The sequence below is a fragment of the Schistocerca americana genome, chromosome 6 (assembly GCF_021461395.2).
Source record: "Schistocerca americana isolate TAMUIC-IGC-003095 chromosome 6, iqSchAmer2.1, whole genome shotgun sequence".
Taxonomy (NCBI): domain Eukaryota; kingdom Metazoa; phylum Arthropoda; class Insecta; order Orthoptera; family Acrididae; genus Schistocerca; species Schistocerca americana.
The window spans coordinates 423,709,418-423,732,025 of record NC_060124.1 but is presented as its reverse complement, the minus strand read 5'-3'; the positions used below and the strand labels follow the sequence as shown (position 1 = coordinate 423,732,025).

Below are 22,608 nucleotides of genomic sequence, written 5' to 3'. Positions count from 1 at the left end.
CAAGTTCCAGACCTCCTACATTTGATGGTGTAGAGTTGACTGAATGTCCAGTTCTGGAATCGCCATTTCCAAAATCGGCATCCTGATAGTCAACTTTTCCGCTGACTTAGCAATCCCCTATTCTTCAGGATCTCCTTGTTGGTAGGTAGCACCTTGGTGGACCTCAGAAATCACCGAGGCCATTAGAGATCACGGGTGGACTCTGCAATGCTGTAAGTGGCATCCATTAATCGAGCACATCATTGCCTTTAAACAGCTCCGCGCCTAGGTCCATCACTTAAGCAAGTCCAAGCAAAGATGACTGCCCATCCAGCTTGATGGATGTCAGAAAGGAGGTCATGAATAGCTGTGACTACAGGGTGACGAAGGTAGCACTGGTCTCTAAGCTGAAGATTGCTCAGGGAGTCACTGCAGATTAGAAACATCTTGCTGGTGCAAGAACAAGCATGGCTAAGGGCTGTTTTAAATGCCAGCAATTAACAAAGACACTGCATCCATTTGGCATGGAGCATAGTTGATGCACCTTGCATGTGTGCACACAAAACTGGTTCAGCCATTGACTACTGAGCCATCAGTGTATACCAGTTCCGAATCTGGAAATACATTGATGCCAACCAGGAACAGGTCAACTGAATCTTTTGGTCTAAAGTATAAATCGAGACAGATCCAAGGCTGGGGAGCATGCCATGGGGGTGTAAACAATTGCTCCCTGACAAGAGGTGACATTGGGGGAAGCTGAAGTTCAGAGCAGAGACACTGTAGTTGAATTGCTATCATGGCCCAGTTCAAGGTCTCTCTTGTAGGAGGTGGCTCTCCCTACTAGGAAAAAGGACACAGTAGTTTGGATGCTTAGGGGAGCTGTTAACATGTATAGCATAATTGGTAGCTGTTGCTGGTGTCTGATCCAGAGTGGAGCGACACCAGCCTCCACGAGTTGGCTGTTCAAAGGGCTAGTTTGCAATGCTCCTGTTGCAAGTCAGACCCTACAGTGGTGTATCGAGTCCAGCAATCACAATCCTGAGGACAATGTCAAACCATATGTCGGACTCCCATAATCAACACAGGATAGAATCAGAGCTTAGTAAAGCTGCAGAAGGGTAGAGCAGTATGCACCCCAGGTAGTGTTATTGAAGCAGTGAAGTGTATTAAGGTGTAGCCAGCTATGCTCGTGCTGATGAAGATGGGGAAGCCACGTCAACCAGGCAGCAAAGGCCAGTCCCAAGTCTCCACCACACTGAGTAACCGGTCGTCAAGGTAAAGTTTTGGTTGTGGCTGAATAGTACGCTGATGACAGAAATGCAAGATGCGAGTCTTGGCAGTGGAAAATGAAAGCTGTAGGTGAAGGGCCAGGACTGTGACTTTCAAAGGGCACCCTACAGTCAGTGTTAAGCAATACTCACACTAGAGGAGCAGTAGTACAAGCAAAAATTGTCGGCACACAAGGAGGGTGATACTGCAGACCCTACAACTGCTGCTAGATTGTTAATGGCCACCAGAAAGAGAGGGACACTTAATACACAGCCCTGCAAGACCCCATTCTCTTGCATATGGTGAATACTGTGGGAAGAACCAACTCAAACCCAGAAAGTATGGTGTGACAAGAGGTTCTGGACAAAAATTGAAAGTGGGTCCCAGAGACCCCACTCATGTAACATAGTGAGGATGTGATGTTGCCATGTGATGACATAAGCCTTTTGTACTTGAAGAAGACAGCAATAAGGTGCTGAGATCAGTCAAAAGTTGCCTGGATGGCAGACTCCAGGCAAACCAAATTATCAGCAGTGGAATGCCCTTGGTGAAAACTGTCCTGGGATGGAGCCAGAAGACCCAGAGACTGAAGGAGCCAAGACAGCTGCCAGCTCAATATGTGTTCAAGCAACTTAAATGCAACATTGGTGAGACTGGGTGATACCTGTTCATCTCTAGGTGATGCTTACCCCATTTCACTGGAGGGTTCTACTGGAGGGTCCACGGTGACCTGTATGGTAGCGATCACTTCCCGATCTTCCTGTCCTTGCCTCAGCATCATACCCGTGGCACCAGCCCTAGATAGGCTCTCCACAATGCTGACTCCTCACTAAATGGAGGCATTATGAGGCCGTCCAGAATGCATTAGCAGCCATTCTATTGGCCGCTGACTTAGCAATCCCCTATTCTTCAGGATCTCCTTGTTGGAAGGTAGCACCTTGGTGAACCTCGGAAATCACCGAGGCCATTAGAGATCACGGGTGGGCTCTGCAATGCTGTAAGTGGCATCCATTAATCGAGCACCTCATTGCCTTTAAACAGCTCCATGCCTAGGTCCATCACTTAATAAAATGACAGAAGTAAGAATGCTGGGAACAGTATGTTTCACCCATTGGGCCATGCATACCTCCTTCACACGTTTTGGTGAAGATCAGATGCCTCTATGACTGCCAGACCTCTGCAGGTGTACTTGGTATATCCCTGAACAATGCTGTTTTCACTGACACAGTGCTCTGCTTTATGCTCAAGCCTCTGCATCTGAGAACTACAAACCTGCCTTTCCCACCACTGAGACAGGAACTCACCCTCACTCCAAATACTGATGACGACAGTAAGGAGATAACATTGAGAATCCACTGACAGGTGTTGGAGCATTAGGTTGTGCATGCAGCCCAGCCCTCAAGCTGTATCAGGGAAAAGGGCTAGGACATTGATGAATTCCCATTCACTGAATGCAGCATTATAGGGCTCCAGGTGGCAAGTAGGGAAAGATAAGTGCAACTGCTCAAACTGCTATTTAAGGACATGAAAGGCAGGGTGATAGTTCTCAGATGCAGAGGCTTGATCAAAATGCAGAACACTGGATCAGTGAAAAAAGCACTGTTCAGGAAGATACTAAGTACACTTGTAGAGGACAGGTTTCTGTAGAGGCATCTGATCTTCACCCAAAGCTGCTAAGGAAGCATATCTGTCTAATGGTTGAAATGTACCATTCTCAAAATTATTGCTTCCGTCACTTTATTAAGTGACAGACCCAGGCACAGAGCCATTTAAAGGCAATGAGGTGCTCAACTGATGGATGCTGCTTACAGCACTGGAGAGGTCACCTATGATCTCCAATGGTCTCGTTGATTTCCAAGATCCACCGAGGTACTACCTACCAACGTGGGGATTCTGAAGAACAGGGGATTGATAAGTTGGCTGTCGCCAGAATGGCTGCTTTTGTATTCTGGATGGCCTCATTAATGCCTCCACTTAGTGGGGAGCTCACAACAATAGTTGGCACTGTGGAGAGCCCATCTAGGAGGGCACCCAGGGGAGAGATTCTGAGGGAGGGACAAGAAGATTGGGAAATGATTGCTGCCACACAGGTCATTTTGGACACTCCAGTGGATGGATGGGACAAGACCAGGGCTGCAAATAGAAAGATCACTGACCAACTAAGTTTCATGTGCCACACCAAAGCGTGTGCAGTAACCAGTATTCAAGAGATACAGAATGGGTTCTGCCAGTCTTCAATGTCTTTACTGTGGCCAGTGATTATTGTTCCACTTCACAAAGGGTTTTGGACACTATAGACACCCAAGATTAGCGGGAGCTGAGAAACCAATGTCCTAAGACACTCCACCATCAGAAGAGAGAGAAATAAGACAGATGGTGAAATCCCGAAATACCCTTACCTGTACAGCCACAGCCTCCAAAGTTGTATCAACAGGCACAGCTTCGGTATATACAGAGACCAGAACATACGTGCAAAATCCACATGACACCCTATCATAATTGGCACGCGTCTTAAAATATCTGTGGCAGTGACAAAGGGCAATGCAGAAAGCAGAGATCATAGCTCAGACAGATGTTGGAAAACACTGCAACAGTTCCACTGGAAAATCATGCCATCTGCATACTGTGAGAGCACAAAGGGACCAAGGAGACAGATTATGTCCCACGGTCAAATGCTGCCACTGGCTGGGAGTGTATGGTATCAAGACACACAGACATAGGTTCTGAAACACGTTATGTGGTGGGACTGCTGCCACAGCCACAAAAGCAGAACATGTGAGATCCAATGGTATGGGAGCCACTTGACTTTCCTTCATCTTGGGTGACTTCTTTTTGCCTTTCTTAGGGGGGTATGGATGACTGGGAAGGTTTCCCTGAATTAATTTCAGGGACTGAAAAAGGTAGTGAAGCCCTATGGGCAGCAGCCTGTGGCTCCTTCAGCTCCTGGCTGGTATCTGATTGCAGACTGGCAGAAACCTCAGAGGGGAGTGTCCTGAAGGGCCCCTTCCTGGCATGAGAAGCTAGACGATGATGATGTGTCTCTGGCTAGGGCTGTGCACTGCCAGTGGGTGGGTGCTCTCAAAATGGGTGTGGGGAAATTAGCAGGAGAGCCCCCAACCCTTTGGGGGGTGAAGGGGGGGGGGGGGCAGGCATGGTCAAGCATCCTGGAGGGCTCGCTTTCACTGTAGGATGCATAATGGAGGAGGGCAGTGTCGGCAGAGAGGGTGCTGTCATCATAGCTGTAGCCTATGACATTGTCATGCATGCAGGATGTAGACCTTAATACTTTTATTGGCCTCTCAGTATGTGGCAGTCTGTCCACAGACTTATATTCCTGTTGTTTTTTCTCTCCCTGAAAAACAGTGCAGTCTGGTGAGCAGGGTGAATGGTGTTGTCCATGGTTGACACACACAGGTGGAGGACCACAAGGAACATGCACTTGCAATGGGTGTCCACAATCCCTACAGACTAGGGCTGGCATCACAATGTGAAGACATGTGCCCAGATTTCATACATGTGAGGCACTGCACAGAGGGATGGGGGGATATATGGTTTTACATCATCTTGACCTTTACAGGCAGAAAATCACCCTCAAAGGCCAAGATGAAGGCCCTAGTAGCAACCCTATTGTCCTTTGTCCCCTATGGAAATGAGGGACAAAGTGCACAGCCCGGCAATCCAAGTTGGCACATAGCTCATCATAAGACTGCAATGGAGGCCACGATGGAAAATGATGCCTTGAGCCATGTTAGACTATTATGGGGGATGATAGTCACAGGAATGTTATCCAGCTTGTCACAAACAAGAAAATCCCGTGACTGGACAGGAGATAGTGTTTTAACCAAAACTGATACCCTCTTCAGTTAGGAGATGGTTGCAACTTCTCCAAACTTGTCCTTTATAGTCTCTATGAAGAATAATGGCTTTATGGTGAAAAAAGAATCCCCATCTGTAATTGTACAAACCACGTATTGGATGGGGGGGGGGGGGGGGGGGGAGTATTTCTATGATTGTTGCTTAACTCTACGTTCCTCCCAAGGCACAGCCAGGGAAGGAAACATTTTGGGGTTGTATCTGCATCTGTTGAACGAGTTCTTTCTCTCTGAAAAGTCTGCTGGGGCCATGTGAACACCAGCAGGAGAAAGCTTCATCCACTTCACATGTAAGTCATCTGCCATGGTGCCACTCACTTTGTATGGCAGCTCTCCCCATGGATGTGACCCACTTCATATGGGGCTCTCTCCATGGGTACTAACCACCCTCAGCAATGGCGATCTGGCCAATAGTCCATTGCTCCGAGACCCCATGCCCCAGTCATAGTGGGCATAGTGGACTACATTGGGAGGTTTCAGCTCAGGTACCAACACTGCAATCCCTGCATGGACAGGGGGCTACTACTGTGTAGGTACTTGTACTTGATGACCCCCCCCTCCCCCCCCCATTCCCCCCCCCCCCCCCCCCTGGCCCCCGCCCCCTGCTCACAACATGATGGTTGCTGTGCTGAGTTCTAGGTGCACTGCCTTACTGGAAGGGGAGGGTGCTACACTGGAAAGGCACAGAGGTGGAACAGACATCACACTGGGCAACCTTCCTTGCAGGACTCGCAGTTCTGAAAAATTTGGAAAAGTGGTGGCAGGTCAAATCCAACAACGGGGACCATATATTCATTAATGAAAAGGTGTAAAGTGTGCCTGAAGTGAAATGCAGAACTAGGGTCCTAAATCATGTACCAGGTGCAAGTGGGGTCTACACAAGAAAGACCATCTGATGGAAAGGCAGAGGGATGGAGTGATAGTGAAAATATAAGCCTGCAGCACAGAAAGGGAAGTAATGCTGCAAAGGCCGATACCCTGTGGTAGCCAAGCACGTACTCACAGAAGAGTTGCTAGCCCTCTAAGGGATATGACCTTTTAGAGAACAAAAATCTCCTCTATAAAAATCAACACAGATTCTGCAAACAGAGCTTGCCCTGTTCCTTCCTGATGTATGGCTTTTTCCACCTTAGGAGGGCCAGAGTTGAATATTTGAAATTAGTTTGATGTTATTAGCAAGGTAATTTATTCTCATGAAAAATTCATACCAATATATGTAAGACAACATGCACACTTGTCTCTCTCTCTCTCTCTCTCTCTCTGTCTGTGTGTGTGTGTGTGTGTGTGTGTGTGTGTGTGTATGTGTGTGTGAGAGAGAGAGAGAGAGAGAGAGAGAGAGAGAGAGAGAGAGAGAGAGTGATAGGTATAGACATTGATGACAGTTATATCAAGCAGGTAGTAAGAATTATTATGGGAGAGTGTTCTTCTCAGTTGAAAACATGCAGAATCCTAAATGATAATACATTATTACATTCTGTCCATGAAGCAATGCAACTGACAGCTAGTACACATTTGTTTTAAGTTTCTTCTAGAAGCATCACAGTAACAAGACTTTAAACATGACTGGTTAAGTATGACAACACATTTTGTGTACACTCTATTCCCAATGCTGCTTGATATTTATGTTTCTGAAGATGACCAATACATGGCTGAGGCAAGCTATAATTAAAAAAAAAATTGTTACTGTGATTGTGCTCAGAAGAAATGAAACATTGCACACTTTATTTCATGTTATGTCCCTCATCTGTCACATTCCAGGAAGGAACATAATGAGGACATTAGAGACAAGGAAAAATACAACTAAAAAAGTCCACAACCTTGTTGAAGAGGCTGGGCAAGGGAAATATGTGACTATGTTTTTGTGAAAGAAAATGTTTAAAAAAATGGTTCAAATGGCTCTGAGCACTATGGGACTTAACATCTGAGGTCATTAGTCCCCTAGAACTTAGAACTACTTAAACCGAACTAACCTAAGGACATCACACACATCCATGCCCGAGGCAGGATTTGAACCTGCGACCGTAGCGGCCGCGCGGTTCCAGACTGAAGCGCCTACAACCGCTCGGCCACACCGGCCAGCAATGTTTTAAAAACCTGGGTCAAACCAGGGAGCTAATGTTGTAACATTGCATGGACAAGATTATCTCAGATACTCATAAATATCATCAGTCTATCTGGATCTTTGACATGGCAGAAGTATGAGACAGTCCACTATGTCCATGAACATATTTCAGCTTTGAGAGTAACTCTAGGCATATGTACATGAATGTGAATAGAAACTTTAGGCTTATGACTTGGGTACGATATTGTAATATGTCAACTGGGGAAGGGTTGAGAGGAGATGGACCAATCTGTAGCGAAGCAAGACAGGGAAAGTCACCACAGGAGTGCAACAAGTGCTATTATCTGACTGGATTGGGCAGATGCATAGCCAGTACATGTTTCTGGTTGCATACAGGGACACAAACATTTGCACAATAAAATCTAGTCAGAAAGAGACAACAAATTCAGGTGACAGTAGAACACAGTGTTTGCAGATAATGTAGAAGGTAAGCAAAATGAAAGACAAGGATGAAGCTCTTTCTGAAAGGACTGCATGTGTCAGAAAACTCTGCAGAACACTAGGGGAGAGGTCTCCTTGTGCATGACTTGTATGCAAGGCTTCATGAGAGACATTTCAATGTTTGGACTAATGTAAGGCATTTAGGTGATTGCTGGGAGGTTATGTGAGACCTTGCTCATCAATGACTTTTCCAGGTGAAACAACATAGCATACAGTGTCTGCTCCTTTGACACAGCCACCAGTGGTTGGGAGCAGGAGGGACTGAAAGGGCACATTGGAACCAGGTGCATGGTTACCATAGAATAATAGTGTGGTGATGATGGTGCACATATCTGTAGTTGTATCCAACATAACACAATTTTTTTTCAAGGAAAGTAGAACCACACCAAAAAAGCAGTTACAGTAAAGAAACTTACCTTGAACTGAAAAGTGCTAGACTCGTCCTGGTCACGGACTGTCACTGTAAGTATTGGTTTGTGAGGGATGTTGTCACCTTCTGTTTCATCCACTTCTGCAAACCATTCTGATTTTGAAAATTCTGGTGGTGTGTCATTCACATCCTCCACTAAAATTGAGACGGTAGTTGTCCCTGTTAAGAGAAATAGTCTTTCTTGCAGTCTTTTCTGAGCATACATGTTAACCAGTGCCAATTCAAGAACATTTTTCCACACAAATTATATATCATTTGCCTCCCACCCACCTCTTCTCAGGCTGTTAGTAAGGCCTTTAAAACTACATCCAAATTTAGTGACTGTGGAAATGGGTTGTTTTTCTGTCTAAAGTAGGCACTTAATTGATATTCCTCTGTAAATAAAATAAAACCTCTGTATCTTGTTCCCAGTGCTAAATATTAAAAGAAGTAACAATTCATTTCCACATAAGGCAATTCCTGAGATCTTTAAAAACTTATAGTGCAGGTAGAAGGAACTCGATCTATTGTCATGTTCTCGTTTCAATAAAAATGTTTTATCTATTAAACTTGGTGGAACAACATAAAATTTCTGTTATTTTTAGTTTAATACTGGAACTTTTTAATTCTATAATTTAGTTACAATGTTTTTCACCTTCCACTGGATAAACAAGGACAGAAATGTGTTTAAGAAAATCTAATTTTATATTGATACGTTGATAGTAAGTGACACCTTCTGAATAACTGTATGAATTTTACATAGGCTAACTTTATTAGTAGATTAGATTCAGTTTTAGTTCCATAGACCAATATTGAGATGATTCCTGTGGGTGTGAACACGTCAAAAAGTATAACTTAAAAACATTTCAATATAATACTTACTACACTGGTCATTTGTCAGTAGATTGTCAAAAGAAGTGATTACATTAGAGTAAACTAGAATTGCTAATATTTACAGAATTAATATGCTGCCAGAATGAAACATTGTTATGCAATTTTCATAAATTTATCATACACAAAATACCTAATCTTGACTGTTGTGACCGAGTGCTGTCAGAACTGGAATCTAACAGACATTTTTATTAAGCTGGACTAACAGGCCCTGTTAAGATATTCACCTACATAGTGAAAAGAGTTGCCTATGAAAAAGTCCTTTAAACTCTGTTTAAAGCATGCTTTATCCGAAACCAAGTTTTTAATAGTTGCTTGCTATTTATTGAAAATGTTCTTATTCCTAGTGTCAATAGTACATATTGAGCTATTGGTCAGAAATAGAGATATTTTACTTGCAACAAGTTTCATTAAGGAATAAATATACTGAGAAGCAGTGGTTAGAATACAAAGTTCCTTGAACAGTTTTCTACGATTAGTTCTTGAATTTACACCACAAATGCTTCTTATAACATGCTTTTGCTTTCTAAAAACTTTTTTTTGGTTTGATGAGTTACCCCAGAATAAGTTTTTTTTATATTTATATGCCATACATCATTCTCACTGCAAATACAGACTTGTTTAGGTGCTTAAGCAATTCTGTGGTATGCCCTTCCCAATTGAATGTATTATCAAATTGTAATACCAGAAATTTAACACTGTCAACCTCTTTGATCTGCATATCTTCATATGTTATACACATGCTGGAAGGAAATCTCTTGCAGGTTCTGAACTGCATATAGTGGGTCTTTTCAAAGTTTAATGACAGTGAATTAGCTTTAAACAATTTATTAATGTCAGTGAAAATTTGATTAGCATCTATTTCTAAGTCACTACTTGACTTGCTACTTATTGGAATGTTTGTATCATCTGCAAACACACAAACTTAGCATCTGGCAATGTAACAGACAAGAGGTCATTAACGTACACAAGGACAAGCAACGGGCCCAAGATGGAACCTTTAGAACACCACATGTAATTAATTCCCAATCGGATAAAGACTGACTTTTTACCCCACAGGTATTTTGCAACTACACCCTTTGTTTCCCGTTAGGTGAATAGGACTCAAACCATTTCACAGCATTGTCGATGACACCATAATATTCTAATTTACTTGAGAGAATGCTGTGGTTCACAAGTCAAAGGCTTTTGACAGGTCACAGAAAATACCATTAGCCTCTAATTCATTATCTAATGAATTAAGTACATTCTCACTGTCAGTGTAAATAGCTTTCTCTATATCAGAACCCTTAAGAAAGCCAAACTGTGACTTGGAAAATGTATTATTTGCAGTCAGATTCTTAGAGATGCTCGAACACAACCTATTCAAATATTTTTGAGAAAGCCGGCAAAAGTGAAATTGGTCGATAGTTTGGTGGTATCTGTTAATCCCCCTTTCTGTAGAGAGGCTTATCTTCAGCATATAGAATCCCTCTGTTTCATATCATATATATATATATATATATATATCTCTCTCTCTCTCTCTCTCTCTCTCTCTCTCTCTCTCTCTCTCTCACACACACACACACACACACACACACACACACACGTACACACACTTTTTGAGAATATTTATTAATTTTTATAATAAATTAGGCCTATAAAAATTTAGCTAGCAGCGTGTGTGTTTTATTTACAAGTAACATAAAACTTTCGCAGTTAAACATTGTCCTATGTTTCACATGTCAGTGCGAAAACAGCTTCAGAAACAGCATCGTACACCTGTTTGATGTAGTACCTAAGACTCTCCATAGCATAATTAGACTTAAATATGTACTGCTAGGAAGGTTTACAGTCATTTGGCTGCAGATACATGTTTCTTCATAATAATCCGTCAGTAGGTAGATGCAGAACAGAAACTAAAAACTTGTTGAACAGTACTGACAAAGTTGACACCAACAAGATAGGACAGCACAGTCATGACATGGTTTAACGAAAGAGACCCACATGGACCAAGAATCTCAGGAGTTAAGGTCTTTAATTCAGTTTTGAAATCCTAAATTTTATCTCCTCATATTCGAGCCATTTTCGTATCCTTGGCTTTGGACATTTTTCACAGAAATACGCTGTCTTAACAACTCATTGAAGAGAACAAGACTTAGCATTCATCATTAGTGAATATACTTGGAATGTAGCTAACTAAGGTAGACTTGACAGACTTCCAAAGCCGATCAGTATTGTGGGTGTGGATACTGGTGTCATCCGAAGTGACGAACTCCACAGAATGATTCACGAATTCGTGGTCAAACCCTTCAGCTTTTAGTCTTGCACGACTGAAACCTGTCTGTGATGACTTTTGTTCCAGGCAGTATCAAGTGTTTTATGAGAGCCACTAAAGTCACCTTGTCTTGGGACAATACCCTCGCAACGAAACACTTGCGGGAGGCTCCTTCTATCCCACTGAATACCCAAATATGATCTATTTCATTTTTAGAACGTCGTCCTCTCTGGTTCTTTCGTCTAGCAACACGAGATTCATCTACTTCTACAATTTTATTCGCTCCACCAACTGGTACACTATCATTTGTCACTACCAGATAACAGACTGAATGGATAATTTGGAGGACTCGAACCACGCATTTTTCCTGATGCTGGTTCGCTTTCCGCAAAGTTCGCAACGAAATTGCAACGGTATCTCAGTGTCGACACTCCTCTTACGAAGTTTTACAGACTTCGCAGCACCACAGTCAACACAGTGTCACAGTCCCTCCTTTCTTCGTCCGGCAGAAGTCCATATTTGCGGCTAAAAGTCAAACATTTGTCTATGCTGGATATGCATGGAATTAGAGTTTTCCATGTCAGACAATCCGCAGAAGAAACGTGAGAAACAGCAGACAATACACTCGCTATCGACAGAAACCGTGTGGGTTTCCCAATAAAATCACAAATAATAACGGCGGGAATGTAATGTACACGAACTAAAGGAACACCGGAAAACATAAAAATGACGATCACAAATAATTGATCATAACGCCCGCCACGAGACTTCCATAGTCGATTTACTATCGCACGTTCGATATGTATCGTTTGGACCTCTCCGACTTCGATAGGCGATAATCCTTGAAAATAACCGTGAACACAATATCTGAAATGGTAACTCGTCCCTTGTTACCAGTCCTTTTCAGTGACTGCCAGAAAGATTCTTGGAGACTGTTTGACCCTCCTAATGATGTGCATGTTTTGTCCAACGCATGGAGCATTCAGACGAAAGATTTTTTGGTGGGGTAGAGTAATTGTTTCTGCTCCCTTTCCATTTTGCGGCATTCAATAGCACGCAATATAATTTCATGAGCACCGCTATGTAGCACTGATCGCCTACTAGCAGTAGGCCTACCGGTAGGTGGCTCAATACGTTCCAGGAATTACCTTGTTTTGATAACGTACGTACCGGTATTGCACAATAAGCGCCAGTCACAACACAGAAGCGCAAAACAATAACAAAGCAGACGACTAATAACTACCTCGCGCCATACATTAGCAACAGCCAAAAAAACGAATGACTGTCTACCGAAGCCTTCCGACGTCTACCGACTTTTACCGAGTCACAGCTGGGACAGTACTGAGCTGCCTGACAACTAAAATTTAACACACTACACTTTACTTCATTATTTAGTTTTGTACATGTTCCATAGATCATTGGAACGATTCTTTTATCGAACTAACGTGTAATGAGTCAGTTGCAGGACATTTACCTCTTTGGCGACAAGCGACGTAGCTCCTATCGGCTTATATTCCGGAAAGACGAGTGACATAGGATGTACATCGGTCGTTTCTAAACTTTGTAAACATATCCAAACATTTTTCTTACGTCTGTTGTCTGCATAAAGATACTCCATGATGCTTGTACTAGCATGGAAATACACAGAAGGCAACACTTTTCATTCGCGTTGGAATAAAAGGAACACAGATAACAATGGATGTTACTTGCTTTGTGGCATTCACCATTCCCCGTGTTGCCATGCGCCGAAGTTCACAAGGCCATACGCAGTGCAAACGGCGTCGACTGTTATATACTACACGCTTTTTATTTATTTGTAAGCTGGCTTTGCAATACAGTTCTGAAAAATAGGAAAGAGCTAGCAAAAGGTCTAAGTAACCAGCAACTGCAAAAAACTGAACTTCGTAGACTCATCCGCTGTCAATGTCTGAAAAAAATTAATAATAATGGAGAAGATGAGACGCATCTGGATTATAATAAAAATAAGACTGGTGTACCACAGCTACCAGCTAATGAGCTACTACCATTTTGAGGGCAAGCAAATAAAGTGATGGAAGAAAGCTTTTTTTCGTTTTCACGATGGTGGTTGAAAATGCGTACGTTTTATATAAAAATTCAAGGCCTAGCTAACATCTTGTTGAATTCGTCACTGAATTGGCATCGACTTTGATGAACAAAGTTTCCACTCAAAGTACTTCACCGGTAAATGGATTCCGTGAAAAACATTTTGCTAAATTGTTTCGGAGTAGGCCTATAAAAATGTCAGCATGCTCTCTGAGAGGATGGAGTGCAGAACGAAGCAAGGCAAGATCTGAGATATTGACAAGAAAAGATACCAGGTACCATTCTGAAACATGTGAGGTAGGACTTTGTTGTCCAAAGTACTCAGAAATTTTTCATACTAAGGCAAATGTAACTAAGCAGTTTTCAATTAAAGAAACTACATTTCCTAGCATTGTTCTTTTTAGTGTCAACAACTGTATCTCCATTTAGCAAAATAAAGACGAAAAATTGTTTGTTGTTACAATAACACCACCTTCTCCTCTCCATACAAAAAAGGTCACTGACGTAAGTCAATGGTACTATGTAGTTTTTCGTAGGAAGAAAGCTAATTTCCAAGAATGATTATCTATCGAACCTACGGATCCCTAACGATATATATCGAATGTGTGACTCTATTATTAATAAGCATTGATCCACCTACCTTCTTCCATGATTTAAACAGAAAACATTGATCCACGTATTCAGCGAGATCGTGGCAACACAAAACTGCACGCTGACCGATCTTTGTGATAACACTGAATTAGTGGATCAGTGTATTTCAGTTAATTCATGGAGAAGGTAGATGGATTAATTTTTATCAGTAATAGAGTCGCACATCTGATATACATCGTTACTGGCCCGCGCGTTCTATGGGCAATCGTTTTTGGAAATTACCGAAAAAAGACAACCCTTTCAAGTGCAATAAACTAACTTAAATTCTGGGAAGGAGAACCTGCTACACGAAATTCAGAAAAACTGTGAAAAAGAACAGCGTCTGCAAGATAAACTACACCCAAACTGCCAAGTCCTCAAATTGTTAATGAGCATGTTATTATTTTCAGCCCTATTCATGCAACTTCTCTTAATTTTTTCACTGGCTTCCAGTTTTTAAGTAGAAATTCATCAATGGAATAGAAGAGTTGTCCAGGAGAAATGATTTTAAATTATACTTAACACTTGCTTCACTCCCTGTCATTTATATTATTGGACAAACGACCAAAAAAATTTGTTGTTGCATATTGAACTCCTTCCTGGGCCACTGAAAAATTAACAAAAGGTAATGAAGGTCATTTTTCCCTATACTGCTGTAGATACAGGGTGACAATTATTGAACTACATGAGATAAAATCGTCATAAATTCTGCACGGTTGACCGCGGGGCATGATGGGAATTTGTATGATTTGCTTTAGCGACGAAGCCCACTTTCATTTGGATGGGTTCATCTATAAGCAAAATTAGTGCATTTGGGGGACTGAGAATGCGCATTTCGCGATCGAGAAGTCTCTTCACTCTCAATGGGTGACTGTGAGGTCTGCAATGTCCAGTCACGGAATAACCGGTGCGACATTCCGCGGCGGCACGGTGACTGTCAAACGGTACGTGAAGGTTTTGGAAGATGATTTCATCCTCATTATCCAAAGTGACCCTGATTTCAACAAGATGTGGTTCATGCAAGACGGAGCTCGGCCCCTTCGAAGCAGGAGAGTGCTTGATGGCCTGAAGGAGCACTCTGGAGACCACATTCTGCCACTGGGGTACCCAGAGGCCACTGGAATGGGTTTCGATTGGCCGCCATATTCTCCAGATCTGAAGACATGTGACTCCTTTTTGTGGGGCTATATTAAAGACAAGGTGTACAGCAATAACCTCGAAAACTATTGCTGAGGTGAAACCAGCCATTCAGGAGGTCATCGACAGCATCGATGTTCCGACAATTCAGCGGGTCATGCAGAATTTCGCTACTCGTCTGCGTCGCATCATCGCCAATGATGGCAGGCATATCGCACATGTCATGACCTAAATCCGAATATCTGTACTGACATTTACATATTGAATAAAGTGTGTGCACACCGTAATTTGAAACTAATTTAGGTTTTTTTTTTCGTATAGTTCAATAATTGTCAGCGCATATACACTTCATTGTTCTCAAATTGTGGTGTTCTTCTCAAACTGTGGTGGATTGTTCACAATGAATTTCGTTAGCGAATATGTATATTGCGATGGCTCAGTTAAAATGCTTAGCTCCTTGAAGAGATACGTACATGACGTCCATGGGTGAACATCACAAATATATTCTTAATGCTTTGATTACTAACCTGTCTGATGATTGTAACAATGAAGAATCACACAAATAAATATGAACTGTCCATATAAAATTCGTATTTTTTAGGAATAAGAAACTAGGTTTGGCAATATGTAAATAAAATAAGCTCTTATCTGCACCAGCAATCATACATGTGTTGAAGAGACAGAAACAGCTGTAAGAGGGTCATCACCTACGCTCACAATACTTTTGTGTTATACCAACTTACAAATTTTTTTCTTCTGATTGAATAAAGCGAAATAAAAACGTACTTGCATTGATTTAGCTTGATTTTCATTTTGCTTCCCGCCTTGCGCTTTTCTGTTTCGACAATAAGGGCCAGGTAATTTCTTCTTTTCGTACATATTTTCGTCAACTGATTCGTCGTTATGAAGATAGTAAAAATACCGATGAACTTCGCAATGTACTGAACAAGCGGACACAGAACAATGAACAAGCAAGCAGTGTTGCCAGATGCAATGGTCTCTGAAATCAGGAGGCAGAAATTCGAAAAAGCAGGAGGTAGCAGTAGATACTACACAGCCTATTCTCTACGCTAATAATCCACTATTGTACGCTACCAAGTACAATATATACAAAAGTCACAGCAAATTAGGAAATTACTGCTACAGTTTGAGTGTATTTTATTTTTTCCTGAGCTCGGGGTGAATTCATTTCCTCATTTAACTTTCACGTACACAAACTATTTGAAACTTTTCGCACTAATTGTAGGGCTAGATATAACACCACGTGCAACTAACAGCGATTTGAGGCATCGTAACTTGAATGCTGAAGTGCAGTAAGCCAGTAATACACGGCGAGTCAAAAGTCCTTGGACACCTTCATAAGTTGGAAGATTAAAGGGAAAATTGAAATGTGATGATGGGAACATAGGTTTGACGTGGGACTGCAACTTTTGGAGTGAATGTCATTCATGGCCGCCATCTTGAAATCCGCCATTTTGGATTCAAGTCACTTTTTTTTAAATGGGAAGGTTCAAATGGTTCAAATGGCTCTGAGCACTATGGGACTCAACTGCTGAGGTCATTAGTCCCCTAGAACTTAGAACTAGTTAAACCTAACTAACCTAAGGACATCACAAACATCCATGCCCGAGGCAGGATTCGAACCTGCGACCGTAGCGGTCTTGCGGTTCCAGACTGCAGCGCCTTTAACCGCACGGCCACTTCGGCCGGCCTTAAATGGGAAGGGGGGGGGGTGTATGACACATCAAATAACACTCGCTTGAGCTCTGGAATTGAGTGGTATAATTTGTTTTTGTCTATCTTGTACAGTTTAGAGGTTATTAATGTTCAAAGTTGGGAAATTATCTTCATACTGACTGCTACAACACATGTTCTACGTGTTATCCATCCCGAGAGACGAGTCGGTATCAATGTAACTTTGAACATTAATATCTTCTAAATTGTACAAGATAGACCAAACCAAATTACGCCACTCAATTCCAGAGCTCAAGAGAGTGTTACTTGATGTGTCATACACCCCCCTTTCCATAAAAAAATGACAAATTCAAAATGGCGTATTCGAGATGGTGGCCATGAATGACGTTTACTCCAAAATTTGCGGCCCCACGTCAAACCTATGTTCCCATCATCACATTTCAATTTTCCCTTTAATCTTCCAACTTATGAAGGTGTCCAAGGACTTTTGACTCGCTGTGTATTGTTAGTAGTATATGCAGCTATAACTGATTACATTATTTACGCTTTCAAATCCTTCACTAATACCATTCCAGTTACTCAAGACTGTTGACACCTAGTGATACATCTTACCATAACCATTACTGTATAGTGCTTGGACATCACAGTTTTACAAGCGTATCAGTCATTGTACCCATGTTTTTTCGCATAATTTTAGCTTAGAAATTATAGACGCCACGTGAACAGCTTTATTTTCTTAGAATGAATAACGAAAGTGTTACTGCAGACTTCTTTTAACAACATTATAGAGAAATAAATTTCCAGCTTTGTCTTTTATGAATCATTACTTACGGTGTTCTAGAAGAATCTGTATAGCTTCCCGCAGTCAGGTATAGTGTAGCTTATCATTGTCCAGGCATATATTATAAGCAGGCAAATAGAGCACTTGCCCGCTAGAGGCAAAGGTCCCGAGTTCGAGTCTCAGTCTGGTACACAGTTTTAATCTGCTGGGAAGTTTCATATCAGCGCACACTCCGCTGCAGAGTGAAAATTTCTTTCTGGAAACCAACCCTAGGCTGTGACTAAGCAATGTTCCCGCAAGATCCTTTCTTCCAGGAATGCTAGTCTTGCAACTGGCGCAGGAGAGCTTCTGTAAAGTTTGGAAGGTAGAAGACGAGGTACTGGAGGAGGTGAAGCTGTGAGGGCGGGTCGTGAGTCGTGTGTGGGTAGCTCAATCGGGCTAAATGCCTGGCTTTAGCGGCCGCCCGGAGTGGACGTGACGCACTTCTGCCTGCGGAGCGGAAAAGTTTGTGTTTATTTACATTGCGACTCATCCTGATCGTGGGTTTCACGCATTGAGATAAGTGCAGGAAATCGACATTATGTTTCAACTTTTTCCCGGACTGTGCACGACCAAAAGCCTTAGATGTGGAACGTTTCCTCCGTGAGGAGGCCAAGATCCCGTGGTCACAACTTCTGGGTATCCACCTGTGGATTCTCAGAAACACCGTCTACGTTAAAATGATCAATGAAACTGCGTGTGAGCGTGTTTTGAACGCGACCAATCAGAGGCTCCGTTTCCGCCACACTGACGGTAACGTCGGCGTGGTAAAAGTCGAACATTTGAGATTATGCGTTCGAATCATACGTGTGTTCGAACTGCCAGTCGAGGTACCCGCAGAGGATTCCATAGCGGCTTTCCGGCAATACGGCGCTGTTCATGATACCTAGGTGGAACCCTGGGCGCACTTCCACACATAAACTGTTCTTAACGGCGTGCGTCAGATCACAATTAATCAGCACAGCCATGTTCCGTTGTATCTATCAGTGGATGTCGGGCCGAAATCATGTACGACGGACAGCCGCGAACTTGCTCTGGGTTCGGACAAGAGGGACACGTCAGATCTGAATGTCTGCAGCGACGGATAAGGCAGCTACCAACTGGAGGAGTGGTACTTCCCTAGTCATTTACGATACTTCAGATCATATATGCGACGGCGCTTAAGTTACCGCCGGCCGCCACGCGGCTCTCGGGATCACTTGAACAGTTGATGGACAGCATTCCGCCCCTTCCTGAACCATCGGCGGACGAGATGACTGACGATGTCTCTTTAGCCATGTTTCCAGCTTCGGTGTTTGCTCTGGCTGCGCCTGAGGCCGACACTACTGTCGAACATGACTCCTTGGTCGACTATCTCGTTATTCCGATGGCGGCCTTTCTGCCTGACCAGCGTGACTCCCTCCCGTCTTTGGAAATGGAAGGACGATTGCGAAAACAACGCTCCCCTAAATGACGTAAAAGGAGGCGCCGTACGACGTCGGAATGGGACTCTTTGCCCTGTACAAATGGTCCACTACCTGTTGAGGAAACCAACGTTTCAGCTTCTGAGACCGTGGACGACGGCGTCGTCAGTGCGCCTGTGGAACGGTGGCCCTCATTGGCTCTCGCATTGACGGAACGGAATGTTCCTGCTTCTGAAGCCCCTACCGAAGTAGGAACGATACCAGCCTATCTGGCAGTGTCGGCAGCCGTTGAACATATGGGTACCATGGCGAAGGAATAAACGCGGACGTGGAGCGAGTATTTTGAGGCAACAGCAGATCTCATAAAGGAGTCTCCACCGTTAGGGGAGGCGACCTGCTGGTGTGAACATCTGCGCCATGTGAGGGGCACCGGCAGCTTCTGCTACTGGGTGCCTCCGCATCTCCACAGCAGCGACCTGCAGCGCCCAAACCATGGTAGGGCACAGTTCCACGCATACCGCATTGCGACACTGAATGTCAAAGACTTCCGCACGCCAGTCAAGATACATCTTCTGAACCAGCCGGTGTGGCCGAGAGGTTCTAGGCGCTGCAGTCTGGAACCGCGCGACCGCTACGATCGCAGTTTCGAATCCTGCCTCGGGCATGGATGTGTGTGATGTCCTTAGGTTAGTTAGGTTTAAGTATTCTAAGTTCTAGGGGACTGATGCCTCAGGTGTTAAGTCCCATAGTGCTCAGAGCCATTTGAGCCATACATCTTCCGAAAGAAATAAAATGGGCTTAGGAACTAGACATTGGACTGTTACAGGAGGTGCATTCAGCAGAACTACCCCAGATAGCAGGATACGACTTCTATGCCTCTCACAGCGATCACCTTGGCGGTGGAGTGGCGGTGTGCGTACGCGAAGGCATCCTGATTGACGACATCATATATCTCCCATCTGCCAGGGATATGGGACTTATGATTCAGTCCATGTGTGTCGTTAATGTGTATGTGCCATCTGCGTGAAAGAATTCGACTTTATGAGGAGGATATGGCCCCACTGTTCTTCGGTCGACATGAACATCTTCTCTTGGAGGGGACTTTAACTAGGAACTCGGCCAGAAAGATCAATACCCGAATTTTACACTGTCAGGAGCTGCGTTTCATTGCTCATGATCTAGCCCTATGGGATACCTAGGAGATACGGCGCACAGACGACCCTGGCTTCACGTTTCACACGAGCCCCTCGGCTAGTCAGTTAGACCGCATTTTTTTCTCCCATGAAGTGCTGAATGTAGAGCACTGGCCTTTGGTGTTATATGACCACTGTGCATATGTGTGTACATTGCTCCTTCCCCGCCAGAAAGTTTGGAGGAGTCGAGCATCATGGAAACTCGACACGCAGCATCTGTGGCATCCTAATTGTCGCCAATCACTGAGATTTGGAGAAGACGCGAACGATGTCTCCAATCCTACACATCCGTAGTGGACTGGTGGCTAAAATGTGCCACGCCGATGCTCCGGCGCACATTCATCGCTTACAGCAGGGAGGTAACCGCTTGGAACAGGCACACTAAAGACGTCTACTTCAGCGCCCTCCGCGCCCTTGATGATCAGCCACCTTCCCTGGAAGTACAAACTGAACGCCGCGTGATTAAGGCGAAGCTACTAGTGGTTACTCGCTGGAAACCACAGGGAGCTGTGATGCGTGCCCGCAGACCTGATGTGGTGTGACGGGAGAATCCCTCCATGCATCGTATTGTGCACGATCGCAGACACCGCAGACAAAGGCTAGTCACTGAACACGTAGATCATCATGCGCAGTGGGTCAACTGCCAAGCGAACATAGTCGATAGCTTTGTCAAACATTATCGCCGAGTCTACCGTGCCGACGATGGGGTCGTTCTAGACTACGATCCTATTGCCGTGGTCTTTCCGTGCACCGTCGCGCTTGAGGAGGGGGTTACGTTATTGTAACCTTTCACCTCCGAGGATGTCACTACCGTTATCTTCAGGTCTGCGCTCTGCAAGTCGCCAGGTACCGACGGAATCCCAACTGAATATGTTTTGTGGTCTCATGTCTACACGGTGGATGGAGGTGTATAATGAACTGATCACGTCTGCAGCTACGATTCCGCCAGCTTTTGTCGAGTGCATTGTTGTTCCCGTTTATAAACTGACACCTGGAATTACTACGGGCTACTACCGTCCTACCACATTATTAAATAACGATTACAAGATTTTTGCGCGGCTACTGGCGGCGTGCTGCAGACCCCTCTTACCACGTGCACTCTCCACCGCGCAAACTACGCCAAGTGCCACGGTTAACGTCCAGACAGCAACTGGAGGCTGTCGTGACGCGATTGTGCTGGCAGAGGCGTGAAAACTTCGTGCGGCGATTGGTGCCGTAGATTTTGACAGCGCATTTGACAGGGTGCGCCATGTCTTCTTGTATTTTGTCTTAGAATGGAAGGGCTTCCCTACCCCGTTCATCAACTTCAGCCGGCCGGAGTGGCCGAGCGGTTCTAGGCGCTTCAGTCCGGAACTGCGCTGCTGCAACGGTCGCGGGTTCGAATCCTGCCTCGGGCTTGCATGTGTGTGATGTCCTTAGGTTAGTTAGGTTTAAGTAGTTCTAAGTTCTAGGGGACTTATGACCTCAGCAGTTGAGTCCCATAGTGCTCAGAGCCATTTCTTTTTTCATCAACTTCCTTCGGCGGCAGTTTAGCAGCGTGCGTTCGTTGGTCCACGTCAATGAGCGTTTGGCGGGTCCAATACTGATTCAACGGTCGGTCCGACAATGCTACCCCTGTTCTCGTAGGCGCTACAGTCTGGAGCCTAGCGACCGCTACGGTCGCAGGTTCGAATCCTGCCTCGGGCATGGATGTGTGTGATGTCCTTAGGTTGGTTAGGTTTAATTAGTTCTAAGTTCTAGGTGACTGATGACCTTAGAAGTTCAGTCGCATAGTGCTCAGAGCCATTTGAACCTGTTGTTGTAGCGTGTACCTTTATGCAGCGGCGCTGGAGCCGCTCATAGCCTGCTGACGACGCAGTTGTCTCGACCCTCCTCACGCGGTTACACCTTCCGATGTCATACATACGCAGATGACTTCCTGCTGCTGGTTCGTTCTCGGGAGGAGGTCTCGAGGATCCTCGACACCATCACGGCTCATGGGAGAGCGGCTGGAAGTGTGTTGAATGTGCAGAAATCCACGGCGCTGTCTATTGGTCGCAAGCTACCCCACGGAAGGTCTGGCGCCCGTGCACTGTGTCCAACATCTCCGGTATCCGCTTGGGATCACCTTTACGTCAACATGCCGTACAGCGGCAGTCAACTTTCGTCAAGTTTTAAGAATTATCCATACGATGATGAGCCACAGACCCCTACGCCACCTCCATCATTTGCAGCCTATTGCCTACCTGAATGCCTACGTAGCACCCAGAATGGTTCATATTACGCACATCCTGCCTCTGCCGATTACTATAGGACGTTGTATCCAAGCGACATTCGGATATTTTCTGGCGCCTGGGTTCATCTTCAAAGAACGCTGTGACACACTCACTCGTCCCCCTCGTGCAGGAGGGCTCAGTCCTATGAAAGTCCGCTATAGTGCGTCAACA

General features: G+C 44.3%; 1 pseudogene; it reads right to left on the bottom strand.

The window, feature by feature from the left end:
- Positions 1–22,608, bottom strand: part of LOC124620183 — a 350,456-nt pseudogene that overhangs the window by 157,281 nt on the left and 170,567 nt on the right.